The 23663-nt window shown below is 33.8% G+C and overlaps 1 protein-coding gene and 1 long non-coding RNA gene across 3 annotated transcripts in view; one reads left to right on the forward strand and one right to left on the reverse strand.

Moving 5' to 3' along the window:
- Positions 1-23663, reverse strand: part of LOC122524733 (bifunctional heparan sulfate N-deacetylase/N-sulfotransferase) — a 324826-nt gene that overhangs the window by 167393 nt on the left and 133770 nt on the right. The gene's annotated exons all lie outside the window — the stretch shown is intronic.
- LOC122524735 overlaps positions 12759-23663 on the forward strand; it is a 38214-nt gene continuing 27309 nt past the window's right edge. Inside the window, exon 1 of the long non-coding RNA XR_006305614.1 lies at positions 12759-12798. This is a non-coding gene — a long non-coding RNA (uncharacterized LOC122524735). The remainder of the gene's footprint in view (positions 12799-23663) is intronic.

The following is a 23663-nucleotide window of genomic DNA, read 5'->3' on the forward strand; positions in this document are numbered from 1 at the left end:
TAGATTTGAAATTGACTTAACTCTAATAAAAACTTTGAATGCGTGCGGCAACGTAATCAATCGATTTTCGGTAATCGAGCGAAGCTTCACGTTGCAGGTGCCGGTTAATGATACGAACCAAGAAATTCTCAGGAGTATCGATTCTAGACACTTCGTATTCGCGATGAAGATGAATCCGTTGTCTCCGTTGAACTTGGTTATAAGAGAGATAAATAGATAGAAAGAGAAAGAGGGTGAGAGAGAATGAGAGAAGGATAGAGAGGGAGAGAAAAGGATAGAGTTTGCGTAATTCATCAATGTAATTAAACTCGTGCATAGCTAACACTACGAGGTTATCTAACCACGCTCCAGTTCTTAATGGTCCGTCAATTTTAACTCATGACTTTTGCACGAGTCTATAACAACTTACGAATTTCAACGGGGTGAGTAAGTAAGTAAGTGTGTATTCGGTTCGAAAATCAGGACTTAGGAAATTCGAAGGTGTCGAGGTCAACTCGTATTTCTCGATGTGGTTCAATTTGTGACATTTCTAATGGTTCTGATAGGAAATATATCATGACATTTGAGAGAAGTATTGATTACTATAATGTCGTTGGCTTTTTCTAACATTTAATACGATATCTTACATTACTTATCTATGCAATTTCTTAATCCATTTCTCACTTACAGTTTTATGTGTGTTTCTCTAGCGTTACTACTACGACTATTTTAACGTCATACAGTTGCAGTCTGATCCTAATCACACGGTGGTATTCCTCTGTGTAGGTCATTTTATTTCTCCAGACGTAAAGGAGTCTCTGAAAGCGGAATGGACTTGTCGTGTACCGCCCCTGGCCTTTTTCCTTCTTCAACCCGCTTCTTTCCTTTCGTGGTAACTTCGTCGTTCATCTCTAAGAGTAGTTGTCAGGCTACACTACACTTACTTCACGGAATAATGCGTTTCGGGGCTGGTTACGTGGCCAAAAAGAAAAGGAATCGATTTCAGTTCTTTTTCTTTTCTTTTATTTACGAAATAAATATATTAAAACGAGAAAAATGCTAGTCAAATCTTTCGGAAATCAGACATCTGAACAAAAATATTCATTCGTCTCTAAGAATAATTGTCAAGTTGTATTAAACGGTAAAAGAAAAATAATCTTATTTTTACTCACGATACACAAATATGTGGGATTGGAATAAATATAAAGGCGAGAAACGTTAAGATATGAATGTTCGAGAACGATCGTTGTTAAATATGTACGTTAGTATTTCGAGCTTAAGTAAAGTTGTTTTTCGGTTAGGCAGAGTTTTAAAAAATGTTATCCTTTGTTGTTATGGTGTGAGAGAAATGAGAGAGTATGAGTACATGCGTGTATTTAGCGTGGATGCGGGGGGATACGAGAAGAGAAGAATATATAAGATGAGAGAGTCGCGTAAGAGAATCATCAGAGAATCATCAGAGAATCAGAGCATCAGTGTAATGAGTAAAGAGTAAAAAATAAAGAGTTAGTCGTAGAAGAAGAGTTGCAGAGAAAAGTAAAAGAGATCAGAGTTAGCGGTAGCGGAGAAATCGCAGAGTAAGAGGAATAAAAAATATGAGAGTATCAGAGTATAAGAGTGAAAAGTGAAGAGTATCAAAGAAGAGGGTAAAGAGTATCAGAGTAAGAAAGTGTAAAAGTAGGGTTACAAAAAATATTCCTACATATATATAAAGCCGAGAAAAGATAATCAAACGTGTAATATATTTGAATAATTATGCTTAAAATTTGTGAAACGAAGTTAACGATATCAGATGAGAATTTACGTTGTCTCAACGAGAATAGAACATATCCTATTCGCAAGAACCTCGAGATTCGTAATCTAACTTCAAATTAACGCAGCCTAATTCTCGTCCAATTCCCGGACCGTCGGTGAAGACCCTGAGGGAGAAGCAACATAGAATGTCGACGTCGTCGTCGTCGTCGTCGTCGTCGTCTAGTCGCAATTCGCTAAAACGAGTTTCGATAAAGTTAACGTGCCGGCTACCCACCGAGCGACTCTACATTTAGACACTTAAGTAAGTTAACCGACAGTCGGCTACATTGCGAGATTCCGTTAGAATGTCTCTTCGTGTGGACGTTTTCTATCTTCTTCTTCTCTCTCTCCTTCTCTTTATTTCTGTCTCTCTTTCTCTCTTTCTTTATTGGTTACATCTCCATTTCTATCTTTCGATATTTACTTCGCGAAGAGAAGCGCATACGCAATATCCGCATCCCTCTCGACAAACTCGTCGCACGTCGTGTCTGCCTTGCGTGCCAAGCTTTAGTTGCGAAAGAGTAAGATAGAAAGAGAGAGAGAGGGAGAGATTCACCTTCCGGCAATATGCGAAATTGGCTCTAAGAGGTAAATTGTGTTGACACGAGAGAGGAACGAATGGATCGATTGTTTGTTCTTCTCTTTCAACTTACTACTATGTATGTATGTATGTATGTATGTATGTATATATATATACGTAACTACTGAAACTCTTCCGAAGGACGTAGTATTATAAACCGGATCGTCAAAGAGGGAGAGAGAGAGAGAGTAAAAGCTCATCGAAAACGTTATCTTCTTCGACGACATCTCTCGAAGGTCTCATCCATCTCCTTCTGATCCTCCTTCTCGTCATCATCTTCCTCTTCCTCTTCTTTTCTTATTATTTTTCTTTTTCTTTTTCTTCTTACTTCTTCTATTCTGTTCTATCTTTTTTGGAAACTTTTCTTCATCAAGGTGGACGGATTCGCGTAGTTGGATAATTCTCAGCTAGATCTCTCAACGTTTTCTCAACTTTTTACAAACATTCTTATCATATTGATAATACAACAAATAATAAAAAAAATGATATTAATATTAAAATAGGTGTCTTAGGAAATTTGAACGGGTTAGAAATTCTTTTTGAATGTTATTCTGATCTTGTTGTACGTTTCGTCTCTTTCATTGGGACTTTATCAGCAACTCGATCATTTTCGTTCACGAGTCTTTATACATTTTTTCGAAGACATACATTCTTATTAATAAACTACACTTGACATTTATAAAACGTTATCCTAAAAAGTAGTGCTTGATTACATGTTGTAACATAACGGTTTTTAGGATAACGTTTTATAAATGTCAAGTGTAGTTTATTAATAAGAATGTATTTCTTCGAAGAAATGTATAAAGACTTGTGAACAAAAATGATTGAGTTGCTGATGAAGTCCCCATGAAAGGGACAAAACGTACAACAAGATCAAAATAACGTTCAAAAAGAATTTCTAACCTGTCCAAATTTTCTAAGACACCTATTTTAATAGTTTTATTTTTTGGACAAGATAATTAATATTATTAGAAATTTGTTCATTCTTTAAATTTCTTTATCAAATTCTTGGCTGTATAAAAAAGATCATTATTATTATTTCTAGTAGTTCCTAATCGCGTACGCATAAGCTCGTATTTTTCTTCCCTTTTTTTCAATAAAGAATATTCGTATTACTTTGGTAACATAAAAAATAACGAAGAAAAATATTTTCATTCTTTAAATTTATTTATCAAACTCCGTGTTATATAAAAAAATGATTATGATTTTAAATAGGTCTCGATCACGTGCACACATATTCGCGAAATATTCTTTCCCACCTTTCTTTTGGAGCTCATCATATTTGACGAGCACACAAGAACGGTAACCGAATCGAAATTAGTATCAACGTTCCCGTTCGTCCCACCGTAACAATTTTGAAAATTAACCGAAACGCGTAACGATGCTAATCGATTAATTAGCTAGTGGACAGTCGTTTGCGCCCAGCAAATCGTTCTACAGTTGTGAACGAGAAAGCAACGAAACATCGTTTACCAGGCCGGTGATCTCCGTTAAAGTTTATAACGTTCAGCACCGGGCATACGGTGTACTACCATTTGTTCTACCTGCATTTACAATTCGAATGCCGCTAATCCTCATAATCGGTGTACTTGCACCAGTGTCATCCGTTTGGCTTAGTTCCAAATTAGTGTCGTTTATATTATATAAGACTAAATGACTTATACATGTATAAATATATGACTAAATAACTTATGTAAAAGATTCCGTATTGTTTTTTGTTTATTCATATTAATCGTCAACTAATTTATATATGAAATAAAATAAAATAAAAAAAAGATTTGTATCGTCTTGAATGAAATTGCGCGAACGATCGTCGAAAAGGTTAGCTTCGCGATTGATTATTTACAAATGCGATCGAAGCAGTGCTTGAAGCAGAAAAGATTTAAGCCAATCACTGATCAGTAGTGCCACGGGGATTGAAAAATTCAAGCGTGCTCGGAATAAATATTTCCTCCACGATGGTCGTTTAAAACCCGTATGAGGGAGGAGAACCGATTCGTAGGATCGATCGATGTACAACCGATTGCTCGTCCGATCGGAAATTCATTTTTTGTAAATCGGCCGCGACGCGACCACGTGATGGGAAATATTTTATCTAGCCATTGTTGCACCGCACGATGTCTAAATACCCTCATCCACCGTGACGTTACTTGCCCGAACGATTCCACTCGCGGCCAAACGATAAATCTGATAATCGCTCTACCTGCTTCCACCTGTATAAATACGTACAACACTCCTGTCTCACTGCACGCTTGCTACCTTTATTCTACCACGATTCCCTACATTTTTTTTAATAATAACTAATATTTTATCAACGTTATATTTTAAATACGAAGATTAAAATCATTTTTATATTATTGATTGCACACGTGTTACCTTTGTCCAACGATGATTCTTCATTTTTCCATTGAATAACAAATATTTTTTCAATGTTTTAACGATAAGAATCATTTTGGTTAAATTAATCGTTAAATCTTTGGTCTAATATAAATGTAAAATGAATACAGGATCGAATTGTAGGTATATCGAATTTTTTTTTCTTTCCGTTAATCAATCTTCAAGAGACAAACACAGACGTAGTGTATCATTCATATAGAAGTACTTTTGAGTTTGTTTTCTCTCAATCGTGATCATTAAAATGCTTTGAGTTGGAGCGATTATGAAGAAGAACCAGTTTGTTCAATAGCGAAGTAACACTTGTTTCAACAAAGAGGTGCTTGTACCGTTTTATCTCATCGCGTACCAGGAACTACACTCGGAGATTCGTTGCCTCGATTGACACATTGAAGTATATATTAGGGAAGATAAAACAAATTAGTTTATAAACGCGAGTTATGCGAATAGTTGATTGACAATTTCTCGCATACCGTCGAATCATAGTTTATTATTTCACGGCACGTGAACTAAATGCATTTGAAAACTTATCATTCGTGAGCCTTAGAACTACCGATTTCGTTTAATTCTATTGGAATAACAGAATGAACAGTATTAAATGGGTTAGCCATCTCGCTAATATGCAAACATAGGATGATATTACTGTCGACAAAACTTTCCTAGAGGAATATTAGTCGAACGTGGTACATTTCGAGATCGCGAATATGCCGAAAGCTTGATTATTTCAATTAATGGAAGAGACTTTCGATCTCTCGATAGAATTTAATGAATTAAAAACGATTCTCTCTCTCTCTCTCTCTCTCTTTTTCATTTTCGTTTTAAATTTGTTTCTCCGACAACTGTGTATGTATCGAGCATTTTATTGTACATATTTTTCAAATAAACTAAATAACATGACGAGTATAAATAATACCTATTGTTTTAAAATGAACATACAGGAAATTTCGTAACATCTTCGATTTTAGTATAGTTAGCTTTTGTTCGCTAATTTTTGCAATAATGGATCATCGAGAATCGATATAAAATACATGCGTGCAAACATCGACAGTTCATTAAATTAAAGCCGAATACGAAGCAACGCGACGTAGTATAAACGCGAACGTGTGAGTTTATCGCGACGTGTCTTGTCACCGTAATTTTGTTCTCTCTCTCTCTCTCTCTCTTTCTCTCCACAACATTTTGCCGATTTTGAAACGTGCTAGGAATATCCTGGAGAAAAACGTTTTAAACTTTATAATATCATTTCGATATTTTTTAACTTCGATTAGTATCGATTGAAAATTTACTCGCTACGAGTAACCCCTTTTCTATTTATTTTATAATAAATTTAATTCAATTAAAAATACGATAAATTTTTAACACATCTTACGGTATAACATAATCGTGTATAGTGTTCCGTTGCGTTTTATGCGAATGGTATAACAGGTGCATCTGCGACGAATTTAATTCGTAGCAGTAACGTGTATGCTGTGCGATAAGTATGAAATACACACATATACACAAAATAAAATGTTATAGACTCCTTTCGGATTCTTTATCTTTTTGAATGTTCGAATTTTTTCGTTTTTTTTTTTCTTCTTGTAAAAGAAAAGACTTTTTGATACAGCTTCTCTTTCTCTTCTCGAAGGATCGAGAATATCTATGGGTGTAGTTTCGCTATTATATCGTTCAGTGGCTCGAAGATGCAAGCAAATCTTGCGAGAAGGAGAGAGAAAGAAAAAAAAGAAAGGAAAAAGGAAGAAGAACAAAAGGGTGAATGTGCGATGCATCAGTCCTTTTTCTCTCTTTCTTTTTCTTTCTTTAGATCTAGATGCAAGCACGGGTGCCAATACGTGCTTGGGAACCGAATGTTACTCTCGTAGCTAGTGGTACTTTGGTCGCAAGCGCGTTCTTGTCTCTTCGAAAGAGTGCTACTTTATCGATATCGAACCCGACTAAAACTCCAAAAACTCGATCCTACTATCTATCGCGAAAAATCGCGACTCTCACCTAACGACGATCCTTCAATTCAGAATCTTCAGATATTATCCATTTTTTTTGGGGGTTCTTTTCTTTACAATTAACGTCCTATTCAACAAATTTTATTTCTATATAAAATTCTTCTATTTCTGAGTAACAGTTGCGAATTAACAATTTATTTTTATTCTTTTTCCCATAACGATAATCATTTCATTGAGAATCTTTAGATCATTTTTTTGTTCTCTCTACGATTGATAAATTTTTATTCATTTTTATCAAAACATTCGTTTTATTTCTGGACACACATACGACATCTTTATTTTATTTTTATTTTTTTCTCTTCGAAGATAATAATAGAAATACTTGAGGAACAATCGTTAGCACAATGAATGGGTTTAAACTATACTCACATGCGGCATCGTGGAGTATTTAGCCGGGCAGTCGATATAATGGCACCCATTCGAATCCAAACTATTTTGCTTCACAATTGAAATTCTGGCTATAGAAGTTGTATGAAAGGCTTGCTAGAGAGTTGGATGGTACGCGTGGAAGGGTAGTTCATAGCTATCGAATCCTCTGTAGTCTACAGATTCTCCTTTCCTCGAATGGTATACACGTACGACTTGTTTCCAAATTCAATTTTATGTATCGTGTGATACTCGTGGTAAAATATTATATTTATATATATGTGTATATGTATAAGCTTGTGTCTAGTAAATCCATTAAAGTAATTAGAAAGAAACCATACGAGTGTAAACGCATTCGCAATGGTCTTTAAGTTTAAACGGGAAACGTAATTGAACTTTCTACTGCTAACCCTGTCGTCCACTTTCAAACAGCAAGCCCAAGTGGATGCAAAAGAGTGAATTTAAACGAACGATACATTTCTACGAAATAACGAAAATTTATTTCGAAATAAATTAAATCGATAACGTTCACGAACGGCAGAACAAGATAAAGAAGAAGGAAAAAAGGGAGAGAAATTTTTGAAAAGCTTTTCGGTAAATTACATTTTAATTATTCACACGTTAATAAATATCTTAAAAGAATCGTGTTTCTCATCTTTCGCTTAAAAAAAGAAAGAAATTATCTGAAATAGGACGAATGTTTCTCGAATGTTTTGAAACTGGTTCGTTATCGTAATATTTCGAGAACGATTATTTATATCGAACTTGAAGGAACTTTGTCGAGTAAAACGTTGAGTACGAGCTGACTCAGTAGTTTCAATGTTAACAGAAAAAAGTTTGCGCGAACGTCTTTCTTGTTTTCTACTTTCCTTCCTTTTCTTTCTTTAACTTTTGAACCCATTGTTTTCTCCAATGAAATCTTTTGCCAAGGGTAGTGAGTATATCCTATGTAAATACGCTTCAAATAGCACTTACTATTCCACGAGTATAGGGGAAGTTAGGTAACACTGTTATAGCGTGTGAATGAAGTACACGAAGCAACCCCTAACGAAGCAAACAAAGATATTTGACACCTGCTAACTCACGTTTCTAGCTTTTCTATCTTTATCATTCCTTTTTCCCTGGTACGAGCCTACGGTCATTTTTTTCGGATATCGTAAAAAAAATACTACCTCGGTTTCGACAGGCTTTGCCAACAAGCGATTGTTCGTCGACCATGAAAATAAAGAAGGAAAAAAAATGTGTATGTGTGTGTATATGAGAGAGAAAGAGACAGAAAGAGAGAAAGAGAGAGAGAGAGAGAGAATATTGATCGAACTCGCTTCACACGGCCGGCCTCTATTCGAAAATATCCTCTTTGTCTTTTTATCTTCGATGTTTCATCTCGGACTCGTGATCGTAATCCGATGTAAATTTTTAATCCAAAAAGCAGAGAATCCACTGAGGTATGGTGCGCGGAATCGTTCATCGAACTATTTTATCTTAAAAATACTTTTGTGTATTTTTCTGTGATTGAAGAATGATTCTTGCCAATATTTCTTTCTTTTAATTGTTTCAATGAATGTGTGAAAAATTTGTTTTATAATAAATAAAGTATTTTTATGGGACGTATGTTGTAAAATAAAAATGATCAGTGAATAAAATGAAAGTAATGAACACTTTGAAAAAAATCTTCACAATCGATTGCCTTTATACAACTTTATTTCTTTTTTTAATAATTTGCAAATACTCTTAATTACATCTATGAAGAAAAATAGGATAAAGTAAAGATTAAATTAGTTTCAAGTTTGAATGGAGGAATTAAATTATAGTGTTTAAAAATGATCAAAGAAATAAAATATTTAAATTTATTTAAAGGATTTCTAGATACTACCTGTCCCATTTATGTATGGTACAAAAGGCTAATTCAAAAATTCTACTAGAAAATATATCCAATTAAATATGTGAGGATAGGAGAAACTCGGAAGTTAATAGGAAGGAGTGTTTCTTGTCTCATGTTATGTGTCTTATATGTATATGTAAGAACAAAAGAAATTTAAGACGTAGATAACAGAGAAAAATTACTATTAGAAGTGCGCTTATATAACAATAAGAATAACTAAAGACGACTTTCTTGAAAGAAAAGCTACAGGAAATATTATTCCTTTTTTGTCATGTTGGTGATGATTGAGTATAAGTGTATGAGAGAGTGTGTATGTGTATGTGCACGTGCTTATAGCGTACGTAATTAAAAACAGACCAATTATACGATCAATTTTTATCCTCGATGGCATGAAGTAGGGACTCCTAAAAAAAGGGAAGGTTAACGTGAAGACGCCTGTTAAAACAGCCGTTATCTTGATCGGTTTTATGTTGTTTATTTATCGTTAAATGCCGTTGTGTGTTGCTTTGATGTTGATTGTGCTGTGATCTGTTCTGCAGATCTGATGCTAGTTGAATTGATCCACTGCTTGAGGATATGCTTAATACTGTTCTGTTGCGACGTCAGGAACTGATGCGATATGAATTCTCGAAGTGATCTCAATGCGTTGTTTTTCGTGATGTATAGTGAATTTATTTGAATGCTTCGATTGTCTAAATACGTTAAATTTTTGATTGAAGGATGAAAAAAAATTTCTCGTATAAGAATCATGAATTATTGTCTGCAGTACATAAATATAAACATTTAACGGCTATTAATTGTACTTAAAAATACGTACAGTAAAACCTCTTTTTGTGCGGTGGATAGGGACCGCATAAAAGAAATCGTACAAAAAAATATTCGGTAATTTTATAAATACTTACATATTATAAACAACTTTGTACGATATACTACCTAATTTTTTTTTATGCGGCGGACAGGGACCGCATAAAAAAAGTCGCACTTAGAAAATACATCAATTATTTGCGAAATACATATGTATGCAATTGTTAGGAGAATGTTTAAATCAGATGAACAGCGTCGCGAAGTCCGGATACATCGTCGTCAAGGAGACCATGTAATCAGAGTTCGTCCACACATGTATATGTACATTGAAAGAAAACATAAAACTGGTAGCAACGCTGCTGAGATTTAGATACCGCATAAAAATAAATCGCACAAAACAAATCGCACAAAACAAATCGCACAAAAATAAAATCGTATAAAAAAGGACCGCACAAAAAGAGGTTTTACTGTATTTACTTATTTTTTAATATTGTTTTGAAATAATATTTCTAACATATTAGATCGAATAATACGTTGTAAATTTTCGAATACTTGACAGAGATTTTAAGAACAAAGGAAGATATTTGTTTTCTCTGCTTATTTGCTTTTTCCAGGAATGTGTTATGATATCCCCTCTGCATCTTAAGATACGAATTCTCAAGGCTGAAACGATTACGAAAAACATGCCACTCGATTTATTCTTTCCGTTACGTTTTACGTAACAATGTCAAAAAGAAATGACGATAGACGATAGAAGGGGGATGACGTATATATGAAACGAAAAGACGATGGTGATTAGAGTATATATCAAGATTTTATTATGTAATGTTGTGTTAAGAAGTACAACGAAAAGAAATGAAAGATATAACGATAATTAATTAGTATGATTCGGGAATGAGAAGATTATAGATACTTACAATTCTATTCCATTATATTTTATGAAATTATATCTATTATATCTGTTTAAATAGATATATGTATATAGTTATATATAACTTTTCTTTGAATATTAAAAAAAAAGTTTACAGTATTAAATAAAAACCATTGAAATATATCATTTATTTGTTATTATTTTATGAAAATATATATAAATGATCAATATATCAATAATAAAATATAATCATGATTTAAACTAAATACAATTAAGTACACTTATATTCTACTATTATAAGAGTACTTACAATGAAGTTACAAAATGAAAAGAATTTTCTCAATGGTAGAGTAATAAGACATTTTCGTCTTCAATTGGATGGCTTATTCGGAAAAATAACTAGAAAAAGAAGAAGAAGAAGAAGAAGATAAGTTTGTATTCTGTGGAAAAAAGGGACAATGAAGAAAAGAGTTTTATGATGTGGTGGCTATCGAAAGTAGTAATAGTAGTAGTAGTAACTAGTAAGTATATAAGTACTAGAAAGAGTCCTTTTCGTTTCTTAGTGAAAAAGGGGTAAGAGGTTGGAGGGGAGGTGGATGTCGGTAGGTAACGCAGTGATGCGGTGAAGCTCTTTCAATTTAAAAATACGAGGAAAGGGGTTGCGATTTGATTCAGGCTTCTCCGAGCCAATATCGAATATCTCGAGGTAGGGAGCAACGACAGAGGATAAATCGAACGTAAAGCGGATCACCCGACCGGTATCGTATAAACTCCATCAAGAGAACACCGAACGAAGCTTTCAATTTACCGTTACCAGAGATACCCGTTTGCATCCAGGTTGCCTTACCGATTATAGTTTACCGATGGTCACCAACGAAAGAAGTCACTGAATAGGAACTTACTAAGAATGAAATGACGTTTACTCAATCTGATCTCTCGGGTCACATTTAAACACGAAATTCAGTCTTAATTGTATGCTATTTTGTTGTTTTTTTTTATTTTGTTTTGATTATATATATATATAATTAAAAGTGTCTGAAAATGATTAAAGATACATTCAATTAAAGGCTTAATAAAAACTATCGGTCCTGTGTTTATGATAGAATGGGTTTGCTATTGTATATAATAAAATAATATTTGAATTTTATCGCAATAAAGTTGAATTAAATATATATGAAATTTATTATTAGTAATTTAATTAAAATAAATAATTATTATTTATATATATATCGTTTCATGGCCAGTAAATATAAAAAAAATTATGAAATACACGAGAAACTTTTTTCGTGAAAATAGGAAAAAACAGTATTCTATGTTTCGGATACTCGTTCATTATATTTAAATTCACATGCATGAACATTTTTCTTTCAATTGTAACATATAAAAGAGATTGCAGAGAGGAAAGATGAAAAATTGCAAATATTTTGCAAAATATTGTTCCTTTGAACAAGTTACATTGACAGTTCTACACATTAAAAAATAACGGGAACTTTGCTGCAAGGAAAAGGGCTGCTGACCTTCGAAGCGTGCATTCGTATTCCCTTGGCTAGTAAATCGTTCAAAGACAAGTCTCTTCTTTTTCTTTCTCTTTGCGAACTCGAACGTTGTCAACGTCATTCGATTCGAATCGAAAATCGATTTACTCCCTTCTTTATCTTTTTATTTCTACTTTTTACTTGTTTGTCTATCGTTACAACACAAGTATCCTTTTGTACTTACGTATCGAATCGTTTATACGAGTTGCGTTCACTAGATAAAAGTAACAAAGCTTCTTTAATGGGTATACCAGTGAATTGTGTAAAAAACTATTCTTACGATTTTCAAATTTATCGAAAGTTTATTTCTCCTTATTTGCTTCACTCAATATTTTTATGCGTTTTTTTTTACATTTACATTTTTATTGAAGAATATTCGAACGAATTTGTAATAAATTTGAATGTCTCGCGTTCGCTGTGTTTGGATTTTTTTGATCTCGGATGAGTATATGTACATCGTTCAATGTCGCACTGTACAATGGTCTTTGTGTTTTGTTTTCTTCTATTCATATAACCTTGCTGAGTTGTCGTTTCTCGTGTTAGTCGTCAATCGACCATTACGGAGCAAACAACGTTGATGATTATAGTCTAACGTAAGTAAATTTATATTAATTATAACTTTAATGCTATATTTATTGTATTTTAATGTTAATTAGGATAAGGTTCAACACGTGTGTTAATAATTCTTTTGTAGGTGTTTTGGAACTACTTTAAGATGATTATTCAAATAATTATCTTTTTATCCGTGTTTCTTTTTCCTAAATATTAGGCTCAACTTTTCCGAGTTTTCTTGATTTTCCAGATTTCAATTTATACATAAATAATCTTTTTTATTTTTATAACTGTTAAAATGATCATTTAAATAATTATTTATTTATGTTATTTAAATGCATTCTACACTCGAAAAGTATATTATTATTTTATTTATATTTTAATTGGGTAAAAGTACAATATTTGTAAGATTAATTTTATTTTAATTTTTGTGTAGCTTCGTTAAAAAAATCGTTAGAAAGTGTATTTCTGTTGTTAATAAGCATTAAACTAACAGTACATTATTTTTATTTACTCAACTAACAAGAAACATAATCGAAAAAGACAGGAATTGTCCTGGCTCACGTAATCAAAGTACCTATCGTCAGTATTAGAAATCGTCTCAACGTGTTTAGTCGGGGAACGAAGTTAACGTGCTTACACGGAGAAATTACACACTTTTCGTGAGTTCTTAGAACGTTTCGATAGACCATTTTCCTTTCTCTTGTTTTCTCGCGATATCTCGAATCGTTTAAAGTCATTGGACGTTGGAATGTCATGCGCTTTCAAATTTTCTTCTCTTTCGAGACTTTCTCTCTAAAAGACACCCTTGGAATTTCATTCGGCTTGCAATAAGAAGTAACTAGGAAATATTCGACCCTCGTTCGTAAAGTTCTTCTTAACAAGAAGACTAACCTTTTTATTTTCAAGAATTTCATTTGATTAGCTTCCTAGAAATGAACTAAAAACAAAACAAAAAAAGTAAAAAAAAAATAAAAACGTATTTAATTAAAATATTAAAGAAGGAAAAATGTCGCTTATCGATTTACAACGATTGATATTAAGAAGAAATAAAATATGTATTAAAAAGATCTACGAGTTTCTTTAAAAAGATTTTTGGTTTCGAACTTTCCAGATTTTGTATGACTTGTTTCTCTTGAGTTTTACCATATTTCAAAGTGATCGTACTATTGTCCATGGGATGAAAAACGAAAAACAGGTAGAAGTGATTTTCGGTTTTGTAAGCGGGGTATGTATAGGTCTTTCTCTCTCAAATCGATGAAAGTGACGCTAACTTCTCGTACGTGTTTGGAGAACATTTCGTTTGCTCTATGGAGGGTAGGAGAGGGTGGAATGGTTAGGGTAGAAGTCGAAACTTGTTTCTCTCGATGATCCACGTGACGGCAATGTTGAAAACAAAACGGAAACGATGAGCGCACTGTGCTTTCCAATTTTTATGAAATATTTCGAATGGATGCCAACAAACCTTTTGCGAACGTGATATCGATTTTATTCAATATACTTTTTGTCCCTCTTTCATCTAGATTTTTGATAAAGATATCACCGTAAAACATTCATATTAGCTTCGCCAATATGTTATTTTGCAATTATTCGTATTTTATGTAATCAATGTTAATGTTTTTTATATATTAAAAAGTTATTTATTATTTAATTATAAATTTCTTTATTATTTGGGAATTAATATCGATTATTTATAGTTCGGACATTAAATATTTATTATCCGATAGCAATTAAGTAATTCTGAAATTTTAAATATCTTTGTATACATAAATGAAATATATTTTATTGATAATTATTTGTTATCTGTGATGTATTAAATTATAATAATGTTATTTATTTAAATATAAAATATATACATATAAGAAATTGTTGAAATTACTTATCGGATAATCCAATATTAAAAATATATACATTATTTCTATTTCTTTTGATCGAAATATAAATGTTGAAGAAAAGAACGAAGTAAAGAGTACTTTGAAGAATGAACTCTAATTTTCGTTAGCCATTTTCTTAATTTAAACGTTGAACGTTTCTTCCTTTTAGAATCCTACCTTTCCATTCTCTTTTACGACCACGGTTGATTCGAAGAGTCGGAGAAGTATTCGCGAAACGTGCCTGCGAAAAGACCGGTTTCCTCTCCTTTTTGAGCTTTCTAGCAACGATGTCCTTTGTGATCTCTTTCCAGTTGGTACGCCTTTAGCTACGAAATGTTCGGACCTAACGTAGATGTCAGTTACCAACCAAACCGGTGCTATGCGTAATCGACCTTCCTTTAATCCTATCCTTTGTCTTCTCTCTGTGTTCTAACCTTTGCCATCAGAGTAACCTACAACTATTCAAACGTGTGTTACAAGAGCAACCAGGAGTTTCAACATTGTTTAATTATCTTCTTTGATACCATCTTTTGCAAGATTTATACTATTGACGTTTTATTTTGTTGAAAAAAAATCACTTCAATTTCTGTGATATATAATAGGAATAATACTTTTTTAATTTAATCAGATCGTTTTACAACAGAAAAATTAATTGGAAGAAAATTGTTTTTTTCTTTTCACAATGTTATCGATTTTTGTAATTTATCTTAAATAAAGTTACGAAATATTGTTTCTTTATTTTCAATTTATCAAATGATTTTTGAGATACCAATCAGATGATAAAAAAAAAGTCACTCAGTAGTTTTATGATAAATTTTGAAATAAATATTACGAAACATTGTTTTTAAATGCGATTATTCAGATAAAAAATGATAATTAATAAATGTGTGTGAAATATTTAGCAAGTTAGTCAAGCCGAATATTTCTTTGTACGGGAAGGTCTGTCGAATTTCACAGGATATTTGTTGTAAATCTATATTTTCTAAAGTAAAATAACGTATCTGTCTCTATTTCCTCTTCTCTCTTAGTGTTCGAGAGATTCGAGAGAAGAGGATTTATATCTCTTTCAGTATCGCAGCGTGATACTTCGAAACGAACCACTATCGAAGAAGCGCAATCTTTGTGAGATAAAAATCCGTCTTCCTCCTCCACCATCTTTTTTCTTTCCTTTTTCTCTGAGCCCTTTCCTTTCAGTATCTGGTACGGTAAACAGACATCTAACGAATTCTTAGAGTCGCAAGATTTCTGAATCTTTAGAGGAAACAAATACTACTCAATATATAATATAATACAATAAAAGAAAATATCTTGTTTTAACATATTTTATATTCGATATTTTCAAATATTGTCTATTTCCTCTGTCAATCTTTCTTCTCTTTTTATTTTCCCAGGTTTACGAGTACGAGGAATTTTTCTATGAACACTTTCTAACGCTTATCATATTCAATATTATCAAAGAGGTCGTATCTTTTGTTCACCTCTCTGGAATCAAGAGCACACGATTTTTTGTCTTTGGTTTTTTTTTTTGAAAGGATCATCTCCATCCATGTTACACTCTATTTTCTGTCGACTTTTACAACGCGCATATCTCACATCCGTGGAAAATGTGAAAAACAAATGGATCATCCAAGATACCTTAAATAAAAATAGGTAAATAAAGAAAGAAAGGAAGAAAGAAAGAAAGACGGAGTGGAAAGTCTATTTTATGTTAAACAGATGATGCCTTGGTATGTCGTTTTCACACTAGCTTGGATCGTATACGAGCTATCTGAGCATCGATAGAAGAGAAAAAGGAAGTATTGTATATATGTAGGTAAAGTGGATGGAATAGAAGAAGGTAAAGAACGATATGGTGTTAGCGTGCTCGCGAATTTCGACGAGAATCGTTTTCTCTTTTCTTTAACGGTTTATCGTTTTTCGAAGTCGATGTGTATTCGTTCTTACGAGACCTTTCTAGCTTTAACTATCAAGCTTAGGATTAATATCGTTCTTTCTTTCTATATTTTATATATATATTTATTAATTTATTTATTTATAGACAATAAATTTAGGTAGACATTTAATTGAATGCATATAATAAAAGTTCAATCAAATAAACATCGATTGAATGTTTTATCATTTCGAATTCGTATTAATTTCGAAGAATGAAGTGATTTGTATTGTACTGTATTATCCTTGCGAGTGTACCACGATCTATCGGAATTTTCGGTTTTGTTCAACTCTTGATTAATTTTTTTCGGTTAACGATAGAACACAAAGCTATTATTAAACGACGCCGAGGGAAAATCGAAAACAGAAAGAGAAAAAGAGAGAAAGAAAAGGCTAACGATTGGTCGACGTTAATTATCGTCGTTTTAATCGAACCAAGAGTTTCAAGTCTCGCCATTGAATGTATTCGCTTCACTATGATCTACGAAATTCGTGCTGACACCATCGTTGTTTTCGATGAAAACAAGAGGACAGTTCCATGTAATTAAGTTATTCGTTAAAGGTGAGAAGAGAGAGAGAGAGAAAGAGAGAGAGAGAAAGAGAGAGAGTGAAAGAGATAAAGATAGAAAATGTAATGACGTATGTAGGTATTATTAACGAACAACGAGTATTGCATACTATAAAAGCTTATTAAATTCAAATTGATTGATTATCGATTGATAATATTCTCTTGGTAATATTATCACGACAGATATGCATTATTATGTTTTTTAATAACGATCGTTTCAATTTCAACTCGATGCAAAATTCTAGAAAATTTTTGTCATAACGTCACTCGAACGAACGAACGAACGAAAGATGATGATGGTTCTTGAGAAAACTCCAAAGAGATCCTGGCGTAAGCTGATCGTCCCAACTTCGTTGCTACTACGAAGCAGCTTAATCAAGTGAACTTTGATTAATAGAACCGACATACTTTCGCCTCGCTTATTTTCTTTACGTTCGACGAGATTAATTTCAAACGGAAAAAAGTACTCGTATGATAGCTAAAATATTACCATAGCTTTCGATACATTGTTATAAGAGTAAAATACGTTTGTGTATAATAAGTCTATTTGAATTTGATTTTATTCAAATACTTTATCAATGAATTCGTTCAAATTTATTTCATTCTATAGATATTCATGATATATATTATGTTTTATTAATATTGCGTAAAATGAATGGGTCAATATTTTTATTAAATATAGGATTGCATCAGAGTTAAATTTTAATAAAGCATACATACTATCGTACGTTATTATAAATATTGAATTTTTAATAATGACCATTTATTTAAAATATTAATTAAGTACCAACATAATAAATGAATTTTTCTTTCTGTTTAAACCACATTATAAACACATGAAAATGAAATATTGAATAATACATTATACGTAGGAATTCGCATAAAATTCGCAATGTATATATGTATATATATATATATCTACGTCTTAGAATGGAAGTTGTAGCATTGGACCGTCTAGGACGAAACTAAAGCAGTGCATACAAAACTCGCAATATGCCCATTCCCGACGGTACATTCAGCTAACCGCTGGAGACAAAAGCAACGTTAATATGTGCAAACTAGCGTGGTTGGTGAGAAACGTTCACCGGACGTTTTCATGTTATAAACCCCCGTGCGATATGAGGAAACTCCAATTTAAAATCATACCTATCCCGAAGAACTTGGTATTCAAGTTGGAGGAAATATCAAGAGTAGACATTTTTCAATGGCACGAGTAAACAGTTAAACATTAAAATATAGAAGAGATATGGAGTACTATGTATTATACTACATGCAATATATCGTCGTCTACGGCCTTGCTAATCTTTCGTCACTGAAACCTTTCTTTTCTTTTGTTCTCTTTTTCTTTTTTCTTCTTACTTAATTTCGAATGCTTACCCTTCGTATAAAGAGTCGTTAAATCGTATTCCTTTTGTATAAATCTTGACATATTTTAGCTTTTAGGAAGATCTCTAATTCACCTCTCATGATTTAATACGCGTTAATAACCTTTCTCTTTTCATTACTTTTTCATTCTTTTGTAGAAAATTTATGCGAATAGAAGAGGAAGAAGAATTTTTATTTCGAATTAAGGAAATTCGTTAAAACTGGCTAAACTGTATAATCCATTATTACGAATCTTCTTCTTCTTATGCGTTATAATAGAAGAATTTTCTCTCGATGATGTAACGAGATAGACTTTTTGCATGATAGAAACTTTCGATAAATGTTGGAAGGCGTTGTTCCATCAGCGAACAGATGGATATATTAAGCGTCGGACGCGTTCGCTCGAATAATCGTTCTAACGAAGCGACTGTACTTCATCACTGCCTTCATCTTGATGTTACGCGAATGATAGCTACCTCGAACATTTTCCGAGAGGAGAATCTAAAAGGAGAATCACCGGCTCGAAATATAGGTATTACGTGCTCGCTAAAGAAAGAAAGAAAGATAGAAAGAGAAAGCTTTTCTCATTTGTTAAAGTGTCTTGAGAAACGCGTATAAAACGCGTTAGAATAGGCCCTACGTTTTTTTATCTCTCTCTTTCTCTCTCTCTCTCTCTCTTTCTCTTTGACATATAGTCAGAAATTTTTTTCTCATTCTATCTTTTATTTCGTCAAAATAAAAATAAAAAATTTAAATTATCATTTAAATTGTACCTGGTTGAATTAATTTATTTATTTTTTTTGTGGAACAAGGAGAGAGAAAGAGAAAGAGAGTTAGTTAACTAATTTATACTTTTTTCGTGTTTTTAATTTTTTCAAAATAAAAATCAAACATCTACGCTATAGTTTAAATTATGACAGGTTGAATAAATTTATTTTCATTTTATTTATTTTCTACAAATAGAACGAATTTGTTAATTAATTTATAATCTAATTATTCCTTTGATTTTGTCAAACCAAATCTCACGCCAGAGTTAAAATTTTGGTAGGTCCAATTATTCGATTTTAAAAAAAGATAGTGCGTTTGTTAAATAACTTACTCACCTATAAATCTTTTATTCCTTCGATATAAATTACATACTCTACATTACAGTTTAGATTTCAGTATGCCGAATAAGTTTATTTTTTAAAAAGAGACACACGGAGAGAGAGAGAGAGAGAGAGAGAAAGTGAGAGGGAGTTCGTTAAATTCGAATAGACGAAGAAGGGAAAACAGAGTTTCCGTTCCGTATTCGAGTAGAAATCTCGTATAAGCGAAAATGTAGAATACCGACGAAGTATGCAAAGCAGTGGTGCAATTCGTGACGTCATTTCGTCCAACCCGGAACGCAAAAGGTATCTCGAAACGCGATTGTCCCGACGTCGCGTGCATAGAGGATTTCTCGGTTCGTTGACGCATCGAAATTCGGACGATACGATCTCGACCACGATTGCAAGTTGAATTGTTCGATCTCTCTCTCTCTCTCTCTCTCTCTCTCTCTTTCTCTCTCCCGCACTCACACAGAATTATAAATACATACATGCATAGATTTACTCGCTTACTCCTTTATCTTTCTTCGCACAATAATCGACGCTTCCGATCGTATACGAGAGTTTCATTCGTTTCAATGATCTCACGAGGAACGCTCGAAATGCATTTACGAATCGTTCGATTTTGTTCTTTTCTTTTTTTTTTTGTTCAATCCCTCCTAGTTCAGCTCGCATTCCAGGCATATAACGAGAACGTAAATTCGAACGACCGGTAAATTAAATTCGCTGCTATTCGATGAAAGCTTTTGTATCGCCGAAGATAACGTTTAAATATTTAACAAAATAAATAATGTATTGCAACAAGAGATTTCAATTATATCCTTCACATTTCGAAAAAAACAAATGGAAAAAAAAGAAAAAAAAAAAGAAAAAAAAAAGAAAAAAGAAAAGAAAAAAAGCAAAACAAGCAAACTATAGTTGACAAAAAAATATGGCGTAGAAGTTGAAAAGAACGTTTTGCCGTACATTAAGCTCGGCAGGGTAACGAACGAACGAACGTACGTACGAACGAACTAACGCGACGTCGTTGTACGTAGGCGAAAACGCGAAGGGTAGAAATGACGGGTGGCAAGTTTGAGCGTTAAATCTCTACGTGTACGGTGCATAAATTTTGCGAAAGTAGACGTAGAACGCGCAACGAGCATGAGAGTTACAAACCGCCAAGCGAGTCCGTAACACGAGCCCCGCCGAGTACGAGTAGGAAGTAGAAACAGGAACATGAAGAGAAACACGAACACGTACACGTACACGTACACGTATACGAACACGAACACGAACAGGAAACACGCACACGAGCAGGAGCAGGAGCACGAGCAGGAGAACGAGCAGGAATGTGGAATTGGTAAATCGAAAGCAAGCGCGGAAAGGCTGATGTGTCTTTCGTCGTGGAATTGTATGTCCTAACGCCAGTTTCACTTGGGGATCGCGTAACGATCTCGAGGGTTCCGTATATATCTACGTTAACGGGCATTACCGGCGTTGACGAGCGTCAGGAGCCATTTAAGGATTAAAGCCAAGCTTATGAAAGCCACTCTGAAACTCGTTGGCAATGTGTGTACGGTAGATTCGAGAGCAGATGTTCGTAATTGCTCTCCCTCGTTTTACCATAGCTGCCGACGCCTCCTCCGTTGCAGTTATAAGTGGTATGCAACGCGTAAAGTCTTCTTGAGGAAGCCGTAGATTGTACCGACTGTGTGTGCCCAATAGAGAAAGAGAGACTGCAAATTTGCGCCAGTCTCTCTCTCTCTCTTACTCTTACTCTCACTCTCACTCTCTCTGCTTTCTTGTACCAACTCAAGTGACAAGAAAGCGCGAAAATTTCTTCACTTTCTCTCTCTTTCTCTTCCTCTTACACCTTCTCTCATTCTGTCTTTCTCTTTACGCTAGTAAATGGAATATAACCTCTACCTTCGAAACGAGACCTAGGTATTTATACATCGAACCTTTTGCACGTAACGATCGGTTAATTAAAACTCAAGATATTGAAAGGTATCTTACATAAACAGCGGAGACGAGGTAATTGTGTCTAGGTACATATTACGTAACATTGGAAAAGAGATTAACATCGTAAAATAATCGATAATTAATTATTCGGGGTCCACCGGAGAAGCCAATTGGTAGCTACTATTGACTCGTACTACTTAAGTTCCGAACAATCCAAGTAGAGAAACAGAAAAAGATATATATATATAGAAATAGAAATCGAATTTCCTCCGGTCCTTTTCCTCGAGGTTTACGAATCCACGTGTATCACCTACCCTAACCCCTTTCTATCTCGTAGAAGCAACTCACGTCTGTAATTTTCAGACGTGCGTTCGTAGAACGTGCGGGATTCTCTAACAGTACGAGAAAGTATATCGTGTGCATAGGCATACGCGTTTACGTGCATCCTTCCTCATCCGGAAGATTTGTGTTGGCGTTCTCGGAGAAGATCGAAGATACCAAATGCTTCAACTTTCTTTTATATGTTTTGTATTATTTATCGCTACGAATATAATATATATGAGTGTAGATGTATGCATATGCCTTACATAGTTGAGAAAAAAAGTAGACTCGTTAATTTCTACGTCGACGGAGATTTAGCGATATTTTTTTTTCTCCCTAATACGCCGTACCGCACCAGACCGTACCGAGCCGCTACCACGATCCTCGCTTTAACCCCCACCTACTTTTCTATTTCTTTTTTTCTTTTCTTTTTCACACTTTCTTCCTCGTCCTTTCTTTCTCTCTTTCTCTGGGCTATGCAGCATCGTTGCATCCCTCGTTGCACTCCACCCTTCTCCTCTAGCAACCTGCAACCCCAAAGTCTAGCCGTACGCGCGAATTACAAATGTTTATTGCGCCTGGCGGGTTATAACGGGCAGCCGGCAGTGGAATAACTAGGGAATTATGCGCCATGGTCCTTTTCGAGCTACCCTCCATCTCTTTCTCTTTCCCTTTCTTTCTCTCATTCTCGTTATATCTCTTTCTCGGCTCCGTTTTCCTCCGACAGACTCATTTCTTCCTACCAACCTACCTACCCTCTTGCAATATAATCGGAGTGGCTTTTTCTTCGCTGCAGTTCGGATTTCTGCGTGGTAGCTTGTTAAGATAGAAAATAAAATGGAAATTTTTCGCGGTCCTTTTTTCCCTCCCTTTCTTTCTTTCATTCTTTTTTATTTGTTATGTAGAACGAACGAACGAACGAACGAACGAACGAATGTCTGACGAGAGATAGATTAGATACGATCATTATTGCGTATTTCCTACTTCATATCTTGATACGAAGAAGAAGAGGAGAAAGCGGAAGGAGAAAAAAATAATAAAACAGGAAAGAAAGAAAAGAAAAAAGAAGTTTCAAAGAGCATCCTAACGAATGGAAAATCATAAGGAGGAAAAACGAGAATCTCGTTAAAATCGTTTCTATCAAAAGTAATCGGATTCTCTTCCGCGAGCTCGAGAAAAAAAGAAGTAATTTGCAATAAAGAAAATAAAAAAGAAAGAAAAAAGATGATGCAAGAACAATTTTCTGCGGGACGTTGAGAAGCGTCATGAATCGTGCGAAGAAGAGGAACAAAAAGAGGAAGAATAAGAAGAAGAACAAAAATAAAAAACTTGGAAGATTGGATAGGTCGAAAAGTACGAATTGCTATTCATTTTCTAACAATAGAGAAAGAGAGAGAGAGGGAGAGAGGGAGAGGGAGAAAGGCTTTGCTCGTACATTATACAAGAAAGATACGATTTTTACGAGTAATGGGGACCCATACATTGCCAACTTAACGTGCTAGGTAATCTCGTATGGTATAACTTTTTTTTACTTTATTTTTTATTTCTACTTTGTTTTTTCTTTATTTCCTTTTCTTTTTTCGAAGGACGAGTTTTATCGTTCGCAAAAAATAAAAGGTAAAAAAAAGAAAAAAAAAAAATAGGGGAGAAAAATTGTTAGGATTAAAAACGGATTTTTTAAATGTACCAAACGAGAAAAAATACCTGGACGATAACGAAGAAAAATGATAAAGGAAATGACAGGACGCGTGTTCAGATATACGAGTCGATATTTTATTTTTTTAACGGCTCGATGGATGGAAAGTAAATGACAGTCT

The sequence above is a fragment of the Polistes fuscatus genome, unplaced genomic scaffold, assembly GCF_010416935.1.
Source record: "Polistes fuscatus isolate 324 unplaced genomic scaffold, CU_Pfus_HIC Scaffold8, whole genome shotgun sequence".
Taxonomy (NCBI): Eukaryota; Metazoa; Arthropoda; class Insecta; order Hymenoptera; family Vespidae; genus Polistes; species Polistes fuscatus.